Raw genomic sequence first — 18667 nt, 5'->3', positions numbered from 1 at the left:
AACAGGACTTGTGTCTCAACTCTTCAAAACGTTTTTTCAACTTGTCCGTGGCCCTGCACAGCATCTGCTGGGTCCTGAGACAGCCTCAGACTGAAGGTTGATGGGAATGGCACGAGTGATATAGAAAGCAATTGGCTCTCTCGATGGTGGGCAAGTCAGGGTTCTCCAGGAAACACAATAATAAGGATTCTGGTGAAGAGATAGAAAGACTGAAAGTGCCTTGGACAATTATGGGAACCGGCACTCTGAAGTCCATGCAGCAGGCCAGAGGGATAGAAACCCAGGCAGGGCATAATCCTCTTCCTCCTACTTTTCTCCTTTTATCCTCCTGCTCCTCCTCCTGCTCCTGCTCCTCCTCCTCCTCCTCCTCCTCCTCCTGCTCCTGCTCCTCCTCCTGCTCCTCCTCCTGCTCCTCCTGCTCCTGCTCCTCCTCCTCCTCTTCCTCCTCCTGCTCCTGCTCCTCCTCCTGCTCCTCCTCCTGCTCCTCCTCCTCCTCCTCCTGCTCCTCCTCCTGCTCCTCCTCCTGCTCCTCCTCCTGCTCCTCCTCCTCCTCTTCCTCCTCCTCCTAGAAATCATCTTTTCTCTTAAGGCTTTCAGCTAAACACATGAGCTCCACTCACTGTGGAGACTCACCAGCCTGGCTTAACCCTGACACATGTACAAAGTACCTTGTAACAGCATCCAGACTAGCGTTTGACAGTATGACTAGGTCCCGTAGCTTAGCTAAATGACACATAAAAACCAGTATCACAACATTCATCATGGTGGTTCACATTCATAATTTCTGTTCCGGGAACATATCAATATGAGGATTGTGGGTTAGAGGCTAGCCCTGTAGACACCTGTCTCAAAACAAACAAACAAACAAACAAAACCACCTCATTGAGTCATAAAATTCGTGGAAGCATCCCCTCCAGCGGCTGTTGGTTTCTTTCCTGAATCCAGAAAAATTATATATTATCCCACATGCACGGGGGTGGGGTAGGGGAGTGGCATACACTTCCTCCCATTTCCACCAGCCACGCCCACCCAGTGGCAGCCATTGGGGAACACAGTTTCTACCCAGGAGGAGTGGGAGGTAAGTCTGTGATCATCATCTGTCTCAGGGAGGCAGAGTCAATGTTTCTGCCTTCAGGGACTCTCTGGGGAATGTTTTGTTAATCAAGATAAGGCATCTACCATAGGCAGATGTGACCGAAAGACTGAGCTCCGGCTCAGCACAGAGACCCCACCATGCCTGCGGAACACACAGGTAAAGATGTCGGAAGGCAGCCAGACATGAAGGTCTGCCTGGTCCGGGAGACACAAGGTCATTGGAGACAAAAACTTGGAGACTCTTTAGTGAATCAAAGAACAGTGGAGGAACGGGGGTGAAGTGTTAAAGGAACTAGCGGGGGACACGGAGTTGGTGAAGGAGCAGGGGTTGTGTGTTTTTACTTTTGTAGTACAGGCTCACCCATGTAGCCCAGGCTGGCTCTGAATGGGCAGTGATTTTCCTGTCTCAGCCCTAGGTGCTAGAACTGCAGGCACGTGCTACCCACTCCTCAAGGTGAAAGGCTTTTAGGCTGAGCATTGGCTAAGGAGACCAGGAAAAACCTGAGCATGGCGGCTCACTCCTTTAATCCCAACACTCCAGAGGCAGAGGCAGGCACACATCTGTGAGTTTGAGGCCAACTTGGTCCATTTAGTAAGTTCTAGGACAGCCAGGACTCCACAGTGAGATTCAAAATCCAAAGCAAAACAAAAAATAGTTAAGGAAGAAGAACTTCTTTTAAAAGAAAGGAAGGAAGGGAGGGAGGGAGGAAGAAGGAAGGAAGGAAGGAAGGAAGGAAGGAAGGAAGGAAGGGAGGGAGGAAGGAGGGAAGGGAGAAAGGAGGGAAGGGAGGAAGGAAGGAGGGAAGGGAGGAAGGAAGGAGAGAAGGGAGGAAGGAGGGAGGGAAGGGAGGAAGGAGGGAAAGGAGGAAGGAGGGAAGGAAGAGAGAGATAGAGGGGTCAGGAGTCAAATGGTCCAGAAACCCAAAGAGAATTCCTGAGATCTCATTGTCCTTAGAGAGTAGTCTCTGTTTTCTACATTTAAAAGCCCTATCTGAGTTCTCCTCTGGGGAAGATCTGATAGAGCGGTTTACACTAAGATTGTATCTGAGTTCGTGGCACTGGGCTGAGAACAAGCAGTTTTCTTCCCTTTTTTGCCCAAGATATGAAAGAAAATGAAGAACAGAGTGTGGTGCTCTGTGTCAGAAGGAGGGAGGGCAAAGGTGTAGGGGCAGGAGACAGAGGTGGAACCCTTGTCTGTGGTAGCAGGAAGTCAGTAGCCAATGTTCCAAGCTGACTAGTCAAGAGATACTGATAAGAGACATGAAAGTAACCATCTAATCCCGGTATGAACTGCCCCCACCCACAACTGCTTAATAACAACAAATGCAATAATAAAAATGCCAAAATAACTCATTCAACTGTGTGTCCCCGTGCTGGGATTAAGGGGGTGCCCCGCCATTCCCAGCTTTTCATGTTTCATCAAGTCTTTTCATAGCCAAGGAAACCCAAGCTCACGCTGGAGGGTCACCGGTTTGAGTCCAGAACTACAGAGTGAGTTCAGGGCCAACCTAAGCAACTTAATGACACCCTGTCTCAAAGTAAAACGTAAAACCCAAAGTGGAATGGAGATTTAACTCTGCGATGAGAAAGCTTGCCTATCTTGTATAAAGGCCTCCTATATTTCACCCCAATTACTGCCAACAAAACAAACAAAAAGCCAAGAGCAACACTTCCACCACAACCAGCAGTACAAATGTAGGCGTGCTGCTGTTGTGAGCATGCGTGGAGCTGGGGCGGGTGGGTGGGAGGGAGGGCTGTATATTATGGATAGGTTCTCCTTGTACATGCTCCATCACTGAGCCCGGCTTCTCTGGTGTTGCTCTGATACTCCACGTCTGCTGGGTGCGTTACCAGGAGAGAGCAGGATGGAGTCCCTTCATCCCTCTGTGTGGAAACAGCGCCGCCGCCGTTTATGCTCCAAGGTCACACAAAAACTCCTGGAAGCCTGAATCCTGAAGTCTGAACTGCGCATTGGCCGGCCTGTCTCTTTGACCACGGCTGTCTGAATCAGTACAGCGTTCCCGGCTCGCCTTGCAGAATCAGGGCTAGGGTGAACAGGGACGCAGCGTGAACAGTCATGCGTGAAAGCAGCTTACAGCTCAAACAGAAAAGGAGCTGAGGAGGAGGCAGAGACGGAGTATCCGGAGTTAATGACCTCTTTCAGAAGGAACCTGATCCCAAATGTGACTTAATCCCAATAATCAGCTTCTTACCTTTGCCATGGGAATATTGTTGGTTTCTCTTCGGGCCATTCGGGGCGTCTGCAGACATTGTCTGAGCATTTACAACATGTCAGCCATTCCCTAGGCCAGCGGTTTCTCAGTCTTCCCTAGTGCTGTGGCCCTTAATACAGTTCTTCATGTTGTGATGGCCTCCAACTGTAAGATTATTGTTGTGGTCACTTCATAATCGTATTGTTACTACTGTTCTAAATTGTAATGTAAGTATCTGGTGTGTAGGCTAACTGATATGTGACCCCTGTGGAAGGGTCGCTCGACTCCCACTAAGGAGTCACAGCCCACAGTTTGAGCACTGCTGCTCCAGGCCTTGGGGTGGAAGAGGAAAAGTAAGAAAGTCTGGAAAATGGATACAGTCACAAGGATAAAGGTCAGGTGTGGACCATTAAAGAAGTAACCAGGACACTGGTTGTGGTAGCACACAGCTTTAGTAGCACACACACTGGGGAGGCAGAGGCAGATGGATTTTAGTGAGTTCAAGGCTAGCTTGGTCTACAGTGCAAGTTCCAAAAGGGCTACACAGAGAAACCCTGTCTTAAAAAAAAAAAATAAAAAATAAAATAACTTGGAACAAGAGACCGGTCAATGAAAGCAACTACATTGGAGATCTGGACAAGTTATGTAATTTGCTGAGCGCAATGAAAACTGAAAGGGACTCTTATTGAGCAGCTACTAAGAATTTTGAGATGGATCTGGAGAGATAGCTTAGTGGTTAAGAGTACTAACTGCTCTTCCAGAGGTCGTGAGTTCAATTCCCAGCAACCACATGGTGACTCATAGCCATCTGTAATGGGATCTGACGCCCTCTTCTGGTGTGTCTGAAGACAGTGACAGCATACTCACATATATACAATAAATAAATAAACCTTTTTAAAAAATTAATAATTTCTTACCAGTTGGGACATCTTCTGGATATATGCTCAGGAGAGGTATTGCTGGATCCTCCGGTAGTACTATGTCCAATTTTCTGAGGAACCGCCAGACTGATTTCCAGAGTGGTTGTACAAGCCTGCAATCCCACCAACAATGGAGGAGTGTTCCTCTTTCTCCACATCCACGCCAGCATCTGCTGTCACCTGAATTTTTGATCTTAGCCATTCTGACTGGTGTGAGGTGGAATCTCAGGGTTGTTCTGATTTGCATTTCCCTGATGATTAAGGATGTTGAACCAGCCAGAAGCTGGAAAGAACCCAGATGCCCCTCAACAGAGGAATGGATACAGAAAATGTGGTTCATTTACACAATGGAGTACTACTCAGCTATTAAAAAGAATGAATTTATGAAATTCCTAGGCAAATGGATGGACCTGGAGGGCATCATCCTGAGTGAGGTAACACAATCACAAAGGAACTCACACAATATGTACTCACTGATAAGTGGATATTAGCCCAAAACTTAGGATACCCAAGATATAAGATACAAATTGCTAAACGCATGAAACTCAAGAAGAACAAAGACCAAAGTGTGGACACTGTGCCCCTTCTTAGAACTGGGAACAAAACACCCATGGAAGGAGTTACAGAGACAAAGTTTGGAGCTGTGACAAAAGGATGGACCATCTAGAGACTGCCATATCTAGGGATCCATCCCATAATCAGCTTCCAAACACTGACACCATTGCATACACTAGCAAGATTTTGCTAAAAGGACCCAGATATAGCTGTCTCTTGTGAGACTATGCCGGGGCCTAGCAAACACAGAAGTGGATGCTCACAGTCAGCTATTGGATGGATCACAGGGCCCCCAATGGAGGAGCTAGAGAAAGTACCCAAGGAGCTAAAGGGATCTGCAACCCTATAGGTGGAACAACATTATGAACTAACCAGTACCCCAGAGCTCTTGACTCTAGCTGCATATGTATCAAAAGATGGCCTAGTCGGCCATCACTGGAAAGAGAGGCCCATTGGACACGCAAACTTTATATACCTCAGTACAGGGGAACACCAGGGCCAACAAAATGGGAATGGGTGGATAGGGAAGTGGGGGGGAGGGTATGGGGGACTTTTGGGATAGCATTGGGAATGTAATTGAGGAAAATACGTAATAAAAAATAATAAAGTATATGAAATACAAAAAAAATAATAATTTCGAGATGATGGTGTCAGTACATTAAAACAAGCCTGGGCCCTTTGAAGTGTAGAGTGCTATGTGTTGCTCATGAAGCTGGCCCTGTTGGAACATCCACTATCCAGACAGATAATAGACCAGCCCTGGGAATACACCTCAGTATTTATGAAAAAAGACACTCAGGTAAATCAGAATAACCTCCTCGCTGTTACTGCACAAGGAGACAAAATTATTATGAGACTGAGCCTCACGGTGACAATACAGAGGGATACTGGTGTGCTCGTGTGTATGCCTGCCCATTAGCACCTACGTCCCTTTGGAGTAACCAAAGGCGTTTCCAAGACGGCTAATTTGAAGTTTGGCTCTAAAGACTGTCATCCAGCTGAGATCTTTCTTTGGTGAGACTCACTGCTCCACGGTGTCTGCAGCCAGGCTCCCTGGGTTCTCCCTGGGTTCCACTTTAGATGCATCCACTGGAAGGAGAAGAAACAGAGTTGAAAAACAGTAATTTATCCTCCCAGCACCTGGTACCCACTGCAGATAAACAGTGCCAGCTGGGTCCTGGAAATGCCCGCCTCGGTCCAGTGGGAAACCAAGAGCGGAAAGTGATGTGGAATATGTGAACAGCTTTAGTAAAAGTGGAAGAGGGCTTAATTAAAGAAGCAATTAGCTTTGTACTCAGGGAGGGACCAATGGAGGGAATACACAAAATGAACGAAAGTGTGCAGCAATAACTTTTAGTTTGCAAGTTTGGAATCTGGTTTACAAGGAGACTCGTCTCAGTATCTCCCACCTCCTGTTCCACCTTACGAGAGGAAATGTTTGACCATCAAGGACATAATTGTATCACAATATAAAGTTGTATATCTTAGTTAGGGTTGTTATTGCTTTAATGAAACACTGTAACTAAAAAGAACATGGGAAGGAAAGGGTTTATTTGGCTTATGCTTCCTCATTACACTCCATCACTGAAGGGAGTCAAGACAGGAATTTAAGCAAGGCAGAAACCTGGAGGCAGGGACCAGGAGGCAGGAACTGATGCATGGGATGCTAATTACTGGTTTGCTCCTCATGACTTTCTCAGACAGATTTCTTATAGAGCCCAGGACACCAGCTCAGGGATGGTACCATGCACAATGAGCAAGGCCCTTCCGCATCCATCACCAATTAATGAAATTCCCTGCAGGCTTGCCTGCAGCCTGATCTTAGGAAAGCATTTTCTCAGTTGAAACTTCCTATTCTCTGATGATTCTAGCTTGTGTCAAAGTGACATAAAACTAGCCAGCACAGGATGGAACTTTTCTTTTAAAGGCCAAGTCTTACTCTGTCGCCCTGGTTATCCTAAAATTCAGTATGTAGACCACGCTAGGCTCAAACTCATAGAGCTTTCCTCTATTTCCTGAGTTATAGGACTAAAGGTGTGTGCTATCAAGCCCAGACCAAGGATGGAACTTGGGTATAACTAACAAAGAGACTAAAAGCACTGACTTGTCAGTGACTGATCTGTTTGCATTTCTACCTACAGGCATATACTTTTCTCTACCTACTTTAATAAAGGTTCAACCTCCTCTCTAGCCCACCATCCACCAGAGGCAGTGGAAAAGAAAGGTTATTAGGACTTGGGGGAAGAAGACCTGTTTAGCAAGAGTTCTTTGGGACGATTCCAATCTTCTTTGTTCTCTGTCCAGTCTACTAGCAAACACCAAACACGAAGCAGCAGCTGCCAACCAGTCCACTTGGCAGACACCACACACGAATCAGCAACATCAGTTCAATCCAGAAGAAACCACGAGGCTCACCTCAAGTCCACGGAAGCAGAAGTGGCAAGAAGCCACAGGAATCTTATGGGAAGCTCTTTGGTGAGTATCTCCCTCTCCAAAGTCACCACAGTGAAGCTCAGCAACACAACGTAAGGCGAACCAATACATGTGGATGTGTGAAGACTATTGAGTGGGGAGCAAAGTGAAGCTCTAGCTTCCACTGTCTGTGGGGTCATCTTTATATTCCTTCTAAACATCACGTATCCTTTCACATGTCTGCTGTAACAAAACATCCTTTCACCTGTTTGCCCCAGCCAAAAACATCATTATAACCTAACTGAGTCCCCAAAGAAACTAGAAATTTCTACTCTACCTACCTCTTCCTGTGTTGCCTTCCCTGGATCCTTCTCTTATCTGTTCAGTTAATGCAGTAAGAGACGTCAGGCGATCCTTTGCTTTGGAGAGACATCTATCTAGATAAGGCCAAATTCTGGATAGCAAAGGCCAGGTCTCCTCCAGTTTTCCTTCAGAAATACTCTTACCTCATTCCCGTTGGTTTGGCCCATTTTGTTACCTAGTACCTGAAATCCAGAAGATCTAACTAATGTCTGTGATGTAGGAGCTCAGTGTAGTAGGAAAGTACCAAGACTGCTCATGTCACAGGTCTCGTGTTAGGAATGCCAAAGGAGGGTCTTGACAAACCTACAAGGCTGACCTCATCTAGTAGGGCTAAAGAGCTTGAGGCCTTGTGACCTTGAATCTGATATTGCTATAGAGTAGTGGTTCTCAACCTTCCTAGTGCTGCGACCCGTTAATATAATTCCTCATGTTGTAGTGACCCCAACCATAAAACTATTCCCGTTGCTACTTCATAACTGTAATTTTGCTACTGTTATGAATTATCATGTAAGCATCTGTGTTTTCTTGTCTGAGGATAGAACCCAGTGTTTTGGGCACCCTAGATCAGATCAGCTTCCTGACCCAAGTGCACCAGAAGCCTCAGTATATCCCCAGCCGTGTTCTCTTTTGCTTTTATTTATTATTTTTAATAGCATGTGAACTGATCTTTTATTGTTATTATTTTTAATTGTGTACATATATGCGTTGGTATGTCCACTGCAGTGCAGATGCCCAGAGAGGTCAGAAACACTGGCTTTCCTGGAGTGGGCAGGCCCTAATTGAGTCTCAACCCATAGATTGAGAATGCTATATAGAATGTCCCTCTTTCCATCTTGTAAATAAAGCAAGCACCATGGTCTTGTATGAAGCTATAAAGCGTCCCTGAATTATACCAGCAACTGGTTCTTTAGTGATGGGGTCCTGGACCAAAAGATAAGAGGAAAGGGAAGTTTGGGATCAGAAGGTCTTGCACACGCCGTGTCTTATGCCAAGCAAGCTTACTAAGAAGCATGGCATCTTATATACGATTTCCAGGAAAGACATGAGGCAGGGTTAGCAGAAGGCTACCATACAATGAAACAGAGTCAGCAGGAAGTTCATCAAGCAATGTTGCACAAAGGGAATGTGAGTATCTCAAGAGTGGTCACAGATTAAACACACAACAGCCTTGGGACTGAAAACCATATCCCCTTAGCTGGGTTCTCAGTGTCAAAAGCCATTGCTCCCTCAAGACTCTGAGTCCAGGCCATTACTGGCTCTACCGAGCATATTCCTGGTTTTAGAAAAGAAACTATGTTCCTTCTCCATACAGCAGGGCCTCAAGGAAATGTTCCCCAGGCTATTTCCAGCTCTGCTACGTAAGATCCTGGTTTTTGGGGGGAGGGGGGAAGTGTCCCTTTTCTATATACATCAGAGCCTCAGGGAAAGTCTTGGACTCTATAGCTTCTTGTAACTCAAACCTGATGGCACTTAGGAGCCCAGTAATGCCGGCAGCATGTAATAATGGCTCTGCTTTAAAGGATATAAGGAAACCGTTTATTCTGAGCTAAAGAGGAGTGAGCATGGGCTGGGAACAGGGGTCCAAGTTACCCGGAATGACCTGCTCCCTCACATACACTCCCACCACGGGAAAAGAAGCATGAACTGTCATAGCCACAGAACAAAAGCTTCATAAACCAACACATGTAGCAGGCATGTTGGCGGGAGCATCCGGCAGGTGTCCTGACACTAAGCAAGGAGATTGTTTCTATAGGATTCAGATACTATCTTGTAACATTCCTAGCTTTGGGGGTTAGCAGAGACCATAGATCTCTGTTAAAGTTAGAAATACTTCCCAAGAGTTTCCCACCCCACCCCCACCCCGCATTCGCAGGATGTTGGGTCAGACACAAAGGTCAAAAGAAAATGGCTGTTAAAAGGAGTGAGATAACCCCAGATTGTTTGACTCTTGATCTGCAACATTGTATCTCTGGACCGGCTGGCTGTTTTGCTCAGCTGAGGTCAAACTTCCCATCGGCTCTGTACCAAAAAAAAAAAAAAAGCAACTCCTTTAGAGAACTTGGGCTTCAGAGTGAGACGCGATTAACCAGAAATAATTTTGTATTATAACAGGGAGGAAGTGAATTCTTTTAGACTTGTTTTGACAATTACTCACTCGTTAGCTTTACTTTGACATGCTGTTCTGCATAAAAATTTGTCTCAGTCCTTTCAAAAACAAAACAAGTTTTATGACTGAAATTTGGCCAGGGCCAGGAGAAATGAGTCTCATGCATCATAATTCATGGGTAAAATCAAAGAAGAAGCTAAAGGGCATTTGATTAAAGCTGCTAAGCCGAGTTAGCCCCATCTCTGACCTTCCTGTCCGTCCACCCACCCTCCTTCCCCCCCCCCCCCCCCACCAGGGTTCTCAGTAAGAGACCCATAGAATGTGTGTAGCCTGTTATTCCAGATCGGGTTACACTTCATGTTCTATTCCTCTCCTACTCCATTTGGTCCAGCAGCCTAGGGTCTTCTTATTGACATTGTATTCCTGAAACTCTTGAAACTCTTGTTGTCCTTCCAAAAATTAAAATAGTTCTCGAGGCCTGTGTCCTTTCCTTGAGTCACCTCCTCTACTTCCTGGCTTTAGCTGACATTTGTATTCCCCCAGAGGCTTCTGTCCCTTGCAATCCAGCCCTCTGAAGTGGAAAAGCTCGTCTTGCACACATACATATCCAGATGGCCAGAGGTAGGTCTTGTGTCTGTACCTTACTGCCCACAATGCACTGCTCTTTCACACTCTTTGAAAATGCCATCCTTGGGGGTGGGGGTGGGAGATCTTATCAAACAGTTTCTCTCTGTATTAGTTGATTTTGCTGGAAAAACAAATCAAAACAAAACAAAAACAACCCACCCAAACCAAACAGGTTTTAAAGACTACAATTTTATTATCTTACATTCTTGGAGGCTGGAAGTTCCAAGTAGGCTTCCCTGAGATAAAAATCAAGGTGTCACCAGAACTCAGCTCTTTCTGGAGGCCCCAAAGAGAATTGGTTGATAAATTTAACTTACTTTCTTAACTGCTAGAAGCTGCCATGTATCCTAGTTTGAGATTTCTTCCTCTGTCTTCAGAGCCAGCAATCCCATAACTCCAACCTCTGGTCCCTTTATCTTCATATTTCTTTTTTCTCTGCTCTTGAATTTTGTGTTGGTTTGAATACACTTGACCCAGGGAGTGGCACTGTTAGGAGGTGTGGCCCTGTTGGTGTAGTTGTGGCCTTGTTGGAGGAAGTGTGTCACTGTGGGGGTGGGCTTTGAGACCCTCTTCCTAGCTGCCCGAGGAGAGTCTGCCCCTGGCTTCCTGTGGATGAAGACGTAGAACTCTCAGCTCTTCCTGCATCATGCCTGCCTGGATGCTGCCATGTTCCCACCTTGATGATTATGGACTGAACCACTGAACCTGTAAGCCATCCCCAATTAAATGTAGTCCTTTATAAGAGTTGCCTTGGTCATGGTGCCTGTTCACAGCAGTAAAACCCTAACTAAGACAACTTTTCTTTCCAAGTGTCTAGGAACCCATATGATCATGGTGACCTCAAACCCAGATAATCCAACACAGCCTTCTCATATGGAAGTCCTTAGTCATATCTATGAGACCAAAGACATTAATACATATGTCCTGGGGTTTTAAAAAAATGGACAATTCATCTTTCTTTCTCTAGCTATAACACTCTTGTCTCCAGAAAGTCCATCATTCCTGGTTCTCTAGTGTGCCCAGAAACAGAGAGGATGTGAGACAGGAAAGGGTCCCTTTACACTGCTTGTTCTGATTTCTATCTCTTGTGACTGGCACTGAGAAGTTTTCAAAACAGACCAGACCACATATGAAAGACCCATTCCCCTATAGCGAGCAAATGGTAAACTCACAAGATGTAGCAGTTTCAATGAGAAAAATCTTCCAGAGAATCTCAGATGCCTTGATAATCTGAACAGAGAGAGTATAAGGGGATTTTTATTGCAACCACACAACACACAGTACATGGTGAGTATATTTCTCTTTATAAATGTATGTGTAGTTTACAGAGTTAATTTGTGTATGTTCAAGAGAATCCAGCAGCGGTCAAGAGGTTTTTGAAATAGGCTGGTGGAAATTAAGCAGGGTCTATATTGATACAGTAACAAACCAGAAACCATCTGCAGGGAAGAAGGTGCTACAGGCTGTGGGGGAGTCAGGGTTCACAGTGATGCTGAAGAATTGAGTCCAGCTTCTAGGTAAAAACAGAAGCAGGTCCAGATGGGCGAACAGGTGGATGGGCAGATGAACGTTGAATAGGCCCGGTCAGCAATGGGGGATGAGCTAAGGTGAAGTCCCAGGGACAGTTCAGAGTTCTGTCTTTCCCTCCTTGGTGTACATACACACTGTGTATTGGATAATAGGTCAGTGTGTGTCCATTATTATTGCTATGTTAGGTGTCCATCATTTTAGGGGGGGCCAGATGAGGAAGTTACACCTTTCCTTGGTCTGGCCTGTCCACTAAGTTCTTCAGTGTGGTTTTTCCAATATGATTTTTTTTAATGCACCCTTATTGGCCTACAATCTCACTTTGCCCCATTAAGTCACAGAGTGGCACCTTTTCCACTCTGGGGAATAAGTCATGTATCACCCTGGGCACATGTGTAGTGCCAGAGAGATTGTGGTGTTTGTCCCCCCAGGAGTGAGATTATTCCCCACACTCAAGATGGAGTCAACCTTAAACCAAAACCTTAAGCCAAAACCAAACCAATCCATTGTTTTATACAACGTGAAGTCACTCAGAGTATGGACATAGCCTGATCTTTATGACTCCCCTTTCTGAGATGAGACACTTCACAAATGATTGTTACAAAGGTTTATGGTCCAAATAACATTAAAATTTTTAATGTTTTCTTTCAAGTACCTATTTTACATAGTTCTGTATTAATTGTGAACTTGGATATAGTCTTTGACTGCAAGGATGTTGTACGTGAAATATGTGCCATTTAATAAAACTACATAATTTGTAAAATTTCTCCATATACTGAGCTTTAAGTCACAAAACATTGAAAATTTGATAATAAATGAATATATTCAGTAAAAAAAAAAAAAAAACAAAGGTTTATGGTCTATGTGCCTAGTCCAACTTTCTTGTGCCAGATATATAGGCAAGGTCCCTTTGATCAGTGTTTTCTCCCCATTTGCAATCCTATCTAAAAGTCTCTACAATGTACCCGAAACAACCTCCTCCTCAAGGACAAAATGCCATGGGAGAAGGAGAGATAGAACATTCCAGCACATCCTTTTCCTAATACCTAAACTTAAAGATTGAGTAGCTTCAAAGCCCAAACATCACAGGCTCAGCCACTGTGAGGCACTTGGATATATTTCTCTGTTAACCCCTGCATCGGCTGCTCGTGAAATCAGTGGCTCTCAACCTGTGTGGCTGCGACCCCTTTGGGGATCAAATGACCCTTTCACAGGGGTCAACTAAGACCAGCCGGAAACACAGATATTAAGATTCATAACAGTGCCAAAATTATAGTTGTGAAGTAGCAACAAAAATAATTTTTATGGTTGGGGGTCACCACAGCACGAGGACTGTATTAAAAGGTTGCAACATTCGGACAATTGAGGACCACTTCCTTAAATGTATCTTGTCTTGAGACAGGCACTTAAAGCCTGTTCGTGTTTAAAAGCCCCGGCACTTCACTGGGGCCTACAGGGCAGCGAAAAGCTTGACAAAAGCCTGGAGTCTCTACCTTCATGTCTGTCTGTCTGTCTGTCTGTCCTACTGTGGCTGAAGGCACAGACCGGAGTCATTGTCCTTAGCTTCTCATGTGTCACCTTGGATGAAAATCTTTCCAAGTGGAACCCTCCTCCCTCCAGATGAGGGTAATTATCCATGAAGTCATGGCAGAGCAGAAGGGACAGATCGATTGCCTCGAGTGATGTCAGTTGTCTTTTGGATCACGTTTCCTAGTCAGAACTGCGACAGTGCTCAGCCAGGCCACACCGTGGTTAGCATTGCCTGGTTATGCACACCCCAGCCACCTGCATGAATTTAATTCTCCCTAAAGCTCACGTCAGCACCTCAAAGATGGACTTAGGGGACACTGGTCCCTTTTATCTTCCGTGTAGTCCCACTGGGTCTCCTCTCTTTGCACGCACCATTACTGGCCTCTTTCAGTGGGAACTGGACATGGATGTGTGAGCCTACCCTCTCGGGCCTCTCAGGCCTGCTAGAACCTGGGCCTTTCACCTAAGAAGGTCAATTAGAGTCTTCTGTTTAATCCATAAACTCTTTTCTTCACTATGCCTCCTCATGGAATGCTTTTCTGTGGTGTTATGTCGAGAATCGATCTGCACATGAGCTGAGGGCCCCGGTATCTGAGGGGAATTCCTCAGACTGCACAGGTGGCAGTGTTTGGTGAATATCCTGCTGCCAGTGACGCGGGATCTGTCTTCAATCCTGGCCTTGTCCTCAGAGGTGACATCCAGCCCCACTCTCACTCACATCCGTGAGCATGTGTACTCGCTCTCTCTCTCTCTTTCTCGCTCTCTCTCCCTCATCTCTCTCTCTTTCTCTGTCTCTCTGTTCCTGTTTTTCTATGTGTATTTCTCTCTTCCTCCCCCCTTCCTCCCCCTCCTTCCCCCTCCCCCTCCCTCTCCCTCTCCCTCTCTTTCTCTCTTCCATGCTAGCCTCAAACTCTTAGGCTCAAGGAATCCCCTTGCCTCAAAGGTAGCGTCTGCTATGTACTACCTTTGGTTGATTCTACTCAACTGAGCCTTATTCTCTGGGTTTCTTGTTTGGTTTTGGTTTTTTTTTTTTTTTTTTTTTAGACAAGGTTTCTCTGTATAGCCCTGGCTATCTTGGATCTCACTCTGTAGACCAGGCTGGCCTTGAACTCAGAAATCCACCGGCCTCTGCCTCCCAAGTGCTGGGATTAAAAGTGTGCACCACCACTGCCCAGCTACTCTCTTGGGTTCTTCTCCTGTTTTCTTGGGTTCTTAATCTCTCCTGGTTTCTTCTACACTGAAGTCTCTCTCAGGGTGTCACACAGGCCTTACCACCACTGGTACCTCCTCAGCTCTGTTTCAGAACTCCTGCTCAAGCCCCTGCCTCTTCTTTCGTAAGTGTTCTTCCCACTAAACATTCTCTTTGAACTCACTGAGAACTTCAGTCCTCAAACCCTAATGGACAAAGACCCTGCTCTGTGGTGAATCCCTCCAGCAACTCAGATTTACTAGCAGTCCTTCCTTCCTCTTTGACTTCCTCCTTCTCCTCCTTCAGTTGACCTGGGTCCTGGAGGAACCAGAACCTGAGAGTTTCAGAAGGATCGGACTCTCTCAGCTGCACAGCCTGACACCCTACAAGCTTCATCAAAGCTGCCTAACAGGGCTCCAGTGAGCGACCTCCTCACATGCCTCAGTCCTCTGTCTTACCACAGTGTTTCCTCTGAATCCAAAAAGAAAGCAGGGCCCACAGGAGAATCTGAAATGCCACGTAGGCATGGAGCATGCCCAGAGTACTTCATTACTCACAGAGAACCTTGCAGGCCTCAGAGGAGAGGGTCTGGCCTCCTGTGATTCTGTGTGTGTGCATATGTGTGTGTGTGTGTGTGTGTGTGTGTGTGTGTGTGTGTGTGTGTGTGTGTGTGCATGTATGTGTGTGTGTGTGTGCATGCATGCATGTGTGTGCATGTATGTATGTGTGTATGTGTGTATATGTATGTATGTGTATGTACAACCTCTGGTATCATTTCTCAGCTAGCTTTCACCTTTTGTTTGGGACAGGGACATTTATTGGCCTGGTCAGTAAGAGGTTCCTTAGAGTTTACTCTTCTGGATATACGTGAAAAGCCATGAAAAGCCCCTTTGGCTCCTTTACTCTCTCTCTCTCTCTCTCTCTCTCTCTCTCTCTCTCTCTCTCTCTCTCATTTCCCCCAGTTGTGTCTTCTGCATGAGACTACCCCAATGGCTATCAAACTTGAGGAAATTACCACGTCCCTCTATCCAGAATAAATAATTTGTTTCTCAGAAAGTATCTTAGGTACAAATATGTGTTCGCCCTGTCAGTGATGTGCCAGTTAAGGATCCACACTTTCTCTTCAAAGGGGACCCCAAAAGCCTACTTGGGATAGACAAATCTGTGAGCCTGTGATACATTGCTCCTGGTCAGTGTTTCCTCTGAATGCAGAGAAGTAAAAGAGGAATAAGAAGACTTGAATTTGCTCACAGCTGTTATACTTAAAAGTCCCCAGGCCCTGGATTACTGACCAGTGTTGGAGACGGTCCTTGTGCCATGTTGAAGGAAGTAAAAGGAATCGGGACAAACGCATCAAAACCCCCGAAATGTCAGTGATTTTCAGCAACAAGGAAGATTGGTGGAATCAGAAAAAAATGTCTGGTCATGGCTGTGCCTGTACGGCTTCTGTGTTGTTCTGGGACCATTTATCAGCATTTCTTTCTTGCGTTTGACCTCGGCATTTTTAACCTTCTTGTCAAATTTATTTCTTCTGGGGTTCAACAGTTCTATCTCCAGATGGTGCTTCCTCTCCGGACACGCAATACAAATAGCGCATCCAATCAGTGCCTGCATATGGTTCTCTTTGGGAGGTTGCTGCATTGTGGGGGGTGGGGTAGGAAAAAAAGCTCATCATTGAGAGGCCCAAAAGGAAATGGGTTCCCAGTGCAAGCCTGGTCCATAAGCCATCTCCAAAACAGAAAAATCATGGCTCCGTTCAACCCAAATAGCACAATGCATAATAACGAGAGCAAACAGAATTAGCCACACCCTGATACCACAGAAGCACCCTCATTTGCATACTGGGAATTGCATTCTGGGAAATTGCCCTTGAAGTAGTTTCCCCTAACCAAAACTGCACTGGTGATTCTGTCACTTTCATACTCGGGGGCTCCTTTTGGTGCACTAAATAAACTTCTTTTCTTTCACCTTTGATGTAAAATGAGAATTCTTTTATCAACATGGCGAAGTCCTCCATCACAGAGCGATTCTCCCTCCTTTCTGGGCTGAGTCTTACTGCCGCTCCTTCGCTATCTGATGTTGCCTCTTTTACCAAACGTTGGGCTTCATCTGTTCCTCTAACTCATAAATATTCAAGCTTTCCTAGTGGGAACATGGAAAGGAAGGAGATGGGGAAGAGGGGAAAGAAAGAAAGAAGAGGAGGTGGAAAGGAAGGAAGGAAGGAAGGAAGGAAGGAAGGAAGGTAGGTCATGTGGTGGTTTGAATATGCTTGCCTCAGAAAATGGCACTTTTAGGAGGTGTGGCCTTGTGGGAGGAGGTGTAGCATTGTTGGAGGAGGTGTGTCACTGTGGGGATGGGCTTTGAGACCCTCATTCAAACAGCCTGCTTCTGGCTTCCTTTGGAACAAGATGTAAAACTCTCAGCCCCTCCTGCACCATGCCTGCCTGGATGCTGCCATGCTCCCACCTTGATGATGATGGACTGAACCTCTGAACCTGTAAGCCAGCCCCAATTAAATGTTGTCCTTATAAGAGTTGCCTTGGTCATGGTGCCTGTTCACAGCAATGAAACCCTAACTAAGACAGGAAAGAAATGCCGGGCCTGGTGGTGCACGCCTTTAATCCCAGCACTTGGGAGGCAGAGGCAGGTGAATTTCTGAGTTCGAGGCCAGCCTGGTCTACAGAGTGAGTTCCAGGACAGCCAGGGCTACACAGAGAAACCCTGTCTGGAAAAACCAAAAAAAAAAAAAAAAAACAACCAGGAAGGAAATGAAAGGAAGTCAGTACAAAAATGACTGATAACTTATACAGTCTGAGTAATGGGCTCTCCTGCCCAGACTTCATGGCTCCCTATACATCTGCCTGTGTCCGGTGTGGAGCAGTGCTGTGAGTGGCAGGCTCTGATGGCATGGAGGGATTGCATGGTGTTTGAGAAAGGCATTCTCAGGAGCTCGGCTACGTCACTGCTAGATGTCACAATGATTTAGGAGCATATCACACAGTCAGATTTTCCCATTTTCCCATGTGCTATGTGACAGCATGTGTGTGCATATATGTGTGTGCCCATGTGTGGAGGCCAGCAGTGGACTTTTGGGTCACTTTCTCGATCGCTCTCCATTTTCCTCAGTAAGGCAGTGGTGCCTGTGAACCTGCAGCTCATCAATTTGGCTATCGTAACTAGCCAGGTTGCCCTGGGAATCCCGTCTCTACCCCCGGACCACTGGGATTAATATCAAGTTATCAGCCCATTCCTCCATTCACATTTCTTGCACAGATTTTTCCTTTTAAAATAATATAATCTTTGTAAAATATTTATTTACGTTTAAAATATACATTAGTAAATATTTTACTGAAATATTTATAGTGAAATATTTTACTGTGAATTTTTAGTTAACGGGAAAAAAAAAAAAGGAAACCTAAGGGAAGTGGTGAATGGGCATAGCAAGTTGCATATAGATAAAATGTTGATCCCGTGTGAGAAGCACTACATCAAAGTGCCAGAGAACAATCCAAATGTGAGCTGAAGAGATGGCTCAGCCAGCAAGGCACTCGCTGCAGAAGCCTAAGGATGTGAGTTCGATCCCCGCAGCACCCATGAAAGAACCCTGGCATGGTGGCCTGCCTGGGAATCCCGTCCCTAGAGAGACAGAGACAGTGTGTCCCTAGAGCTTGTTGGAAAGCCATTCTAGCCAATCTGTGAGCACTGAGGTCAGTAAGGGACCATGTCTCAAAGCAAGGAGGAGTGGGATTGGTAGAAGATCCCTGATGCTGATCTCTGACCCCCACGCACAATGGCATGTGTGCACACACACCCCTAAGCACTCACACATCCACAGGAACACATACATACAAACACAATCCAATCTGGGGCTGGAGAGATGGCTCAGCAGTTAAGAGCACTGACTGCCCTCCCTTGGATCCTGAGTTCAAATCCCAGCAAGCACATGGTGGCTGGGTCCTGAGTTCAAATCCCAGCAACCACAAGGTGGCTCACAACCATCCTTAATGAGGTCTGATGCCCTTTTCTGGGGTGTCTGAAGACAACTATGGTGTACTTACATATAAAGAAATCTTTAAAAAGAAAAAGAAAGAAAGGAAGGAAGAAAAAAGAAAGAGAAGAGAGAGAGAAG

This window comes from Mus musculus, chromosome 10, assembly GCF_000001635.26.
Source record: "Mus musculus strain C57BL/6J chromosome 10, GRCm38.p6 C57BL/6J".
NCBI lineage: Eukaryota > Metazoa > Chordata > Mammalia > Rodentia > Muridae > Mus > Mus musculus.
This window is presented reverse-complemented; position numbering follows the sequence as displayed.